Source organism: Phyllostomus discolor, chromosome X (genome assembly GCF_004126475.2).
Source record: "Phyllostomus discolor isolate MPI-MPIP mPhyDis1 chromosome X, mPhyDis1.pri.v3, whole genome shotgun sequence".
NCBI classification, from domain to species: Eukaryota; Metazoa; Chordata; class Mammalia; order Chiroptera; family Phyllostomidae; genus Phyllostomus; species Phyllostomus discolor.
The window spans coordinates 4,663,222-4,666,817 of NC_050198.1; the positions used below are offsets into that span (position 1 = coordinate 4,663,222).

Genomic DNA, 3,596 nt, shown 5'->3' on the forward strand with positions numbered 1-3,596 from the left:
CTATCTAGTATAGTAGATATTATGGACACGTGGCTGAGTACTCGAAATGTGATTAATGAAAATTGAGATGTACTATAAGTATAAAACCTACATCATAGTTTGAAGAATTAGTATATAAGCCCTGGCTGGCGTAGCTCAGTGAATTGAGCGCGGGCTGTGAACCAAAGTGTCGCAGGTTTGATTCCCAGCCAGGGTACATTCCTGGGTTGCAGGCCATGACCCCCAGCAACCGCACATTGATGTTTCTCTCTCTCTCTCTATCTCCCTGCCTTGCCTCTCTAAAAATAAATAAATAATTTAAAAAAGAATTAGTATATAAAAGAATATAACATCTCCCAATAATTTTCATGCTGAAATAATATTTAGGATACATTGGATTAAATCAAATTTGTTATTAAATCAGTTTTACCTGTGTTTTGTTACTCTTCAATGTGGCTACTATAAAAATTAAAATTATTCATATGGCTTGAGTCATAAAGCACGATTCCTTTTGGCTAGTGCTTGTTTGAATCCTTTCACATTTTTTTGGAGTGAAAACTGCAAATAATTTTACAAATGTATTTGATTTCATATATATATAAATATATACATCAAAGACAATGATATATATCTCTCCCATAATTATTATGTCAATAATACTGTTTACAAATGAGCCCCATTTTACAAATAAGAACACAAAAGCAAAACCACACTGGAATTCAGGTCTTTTAATACCTGATCGGTGATCAGTCCACTTTATTACTAATACTGAAGTGAAAATTTAGCCATTACTATATAATTATATAGCCCTCAGAATTTGTCATTTATTTTAACTTTTGTCCTAAAAAATATAAAAACTGAGTTATTTAATACTCTTATCATAGTTACTCATAAGTAATGTAACAATACAGAAACATGAAGTATTAAGTATATATTTTTCTTTAAATATATCTCCTACTTCAGTAGCACATATGGGTGAAGTGAAGTTATTTTCTTCTAAGTAATCGGTATTTTATCTTTAATACCTTTAAATAATATGTAGGCACTTACTACAGAAATGATTTTATGTGCAAATAATGTATAGACATTCTACCCATAAATTCAATTTTTCCCCAATTAACTTTTTAAAAGAAAAGCACACAAACAAATTTTAAAGGCTCTGGATTCCTCTGCTTCTAACGCATTGTTGAGCTGGAAAAAGAAAGCTCGTTCTACCAGGAATCTCAAGTTAGAATTTTCTCCAGAGGGGAAATTACAGAGCAAAGCGCCATTTCAGAAAGACTATTCAGCTCTCACCCCCAACACCCACAAGTGCCTATCCTAACAGCTAAAACAGGTAAAAATAGTCCAAGAGAATTAGGCTTCAATATATGAGGCCATTATGTTCTTCAAAGATATTAATAAACCAAAATGGGAAATACTGAAATCAAAACAAAAGATATTAGTACTTGAAGCTAATTATCATACAGATTGTTAGTTCCTTAAATGTACCCCTCCTTCTCTAATGTTAATAAAGAGGATATTTTTACAGCAAAGCAAATTTCATTTTATGTATCAGTAGCCATGAATTTTTATCATTAGTTATTACATAAATGGTGCCATTATCCAAATGGCATGATCATTTTATCACCACAATTCACTTTGTGTTTACAGAGCTGTCATGGTTTACATAAGTAAATCTACGAGTGAAGGTTTAACACTGAGATGCGGCCTAGCATCCATATTATCTGATATTTTGCAGATAGCAATGTAGAAGAGACGTAATTTTAATCACCTTTTCATGTTAGTCGCCTTATGTAAAAAAATAAATAAATAACTCGAAATGTCTAAGTCTCTAAAGAGATTTTCCAAGGTGCTCATAGAAATGGTTAAACAATAAGATCGTCAGAAACAACTTCTATGTCCACATTCTCTTTTAGTTTCTGTACCATTTTGTCTTCCAGCTGTTTTCCTTTGCGTGCAAAAGGGGACCGGATGAAATGAATATTTTGCTTGACTTCTTTGATGTCCTGAGTGTTCTATAGTTCTTTATTTTTCTTCAACCTGTTCATTATAAATTTAACCTGCCATTTCTGTTTGATCTCTTTGACTCTCTTCGTCATTTTATTCCACAGCTCTCGCTGGTATTTGACAGCTTTATTTCTATGTTTTTCAAATTCCAATGAATTATCCACTGTAAGCTCTTTACCAGCTGTTTTACAGAAGGCTTTAGTCCACTTGACCTTGTGAGAATTGTGCTTCTTTTTTTTTGAAAGATTTTATTTATTTACTTATTTTCAGGGAGAGGGAAAGGGAGGGAGGAATAGAGGGAGAGAAATATCAATGTGTGGTTGCCTCTCACGTGGCCTCCACTGGGGACCTGGACCGCAACCCAGGCTTGTGCCCTGACTGGGAATCGAACTGGTGACCCTTTGCTTCACAGGCTGGTAATCAGTCCACTGAGCCACACCAGCCAAGGCCAGGTTGTGCTCCTTTTTAAAGTGTTTGTGACACTTGGATTTATAGAACCTGAACATCTTGCAATTGTTGCAGACGAACATCATGCCATGGCCAGGGCGTATGGGCCCCAAACAGAAATAACACTTCTCAATAAGCATGTCGAATGTGCATGGGGACCCACCACTCAAATACCAAGTTTCTCACTTTTGTTTTCAAGAATGGAATGTCTTCCTTTTTGGAGAATGCCAGATTTGTGCTTTATATTTTTTCCAGTATTATTGAGATTTAGTCAAATAACGTATAAGTTTAATGTGTACAATGTGATGCTTTGAGATATATATATATACACACACACATATATACACACACATGCACACGTATATGTTGTGAAATGAGGTGAGTTAACACATTCATCACCTCAGATATTCACGTTTTTGTGTATGTGTGAGACCATTTAAAATCTACTCCCATAGCAACTTCCATGTATACAATACAGTTTGTTAACTATAGTCACCACGCTGTACATTAGATCTCCAGAACTTATTCACCTTATAACTGAACCGGTTTTTCATTAGCAAGCCTCTAGTGAGTTACCAGAACAACTGTAACAGGCGCTTTATTAGAGTTCATTGTCATTTATTAGAAACAACCTTGTTGTTTCTCCATGATCCACTTCTGCTACTTTGGGGAGAAAGTTGTCATTTTATTTTTTTTTATTTATTTTTAGAGAGGGAAGGGAGGGAGAAAGAGAGAGAGAGAGAAACATCAATGTGTGGTCACTGGGGGCCATGGCCTGCAACCCAGGCATGTACCCTGACTGGGAATCAAACCTGCAACGCTTTGGTTCACAGCCCGCGCTCAATTCACTGAGCTACGCCAGCCAGGGCAAAAGTTGTCATTTTAACCAAGCAGGTATACAGAACAGTTTAATGGTGGATAAGTATCTCCAAATTTGTTGCATTACCAGCAAAATTAATTATTTGCTGCTATAATTAGAAAAATATTATTTTGAAGCAAAGCAGAGACAGACTCATAGATGGAGAACAGATGGCAGCTAGTGGGGTGGGAGATTACGGGGTGGAGGGATTGAGCAAAAAGGAAAAAGGACTCATGGGCATGGACAACAGTGTGGTGATTGCTGGGGGGATATAAGGGGGATAAATGGTAATGGAAAAATA

At 35.8% G+C, this 3,596-nt stretch overlaps 1 pseudogene; it reads right to left on the reverse strand.

The window, feature by feature from the left end:
• Nucleotides 1–1,817: 1,817 nt before the first annotated feature.
• LOC114505421 lies at nt 1,818–3,101 on the reverse strand (annotated as a pseudogene).
• Nucleotides 3,102–3,596: the final 495 nt, after the last annotated feature.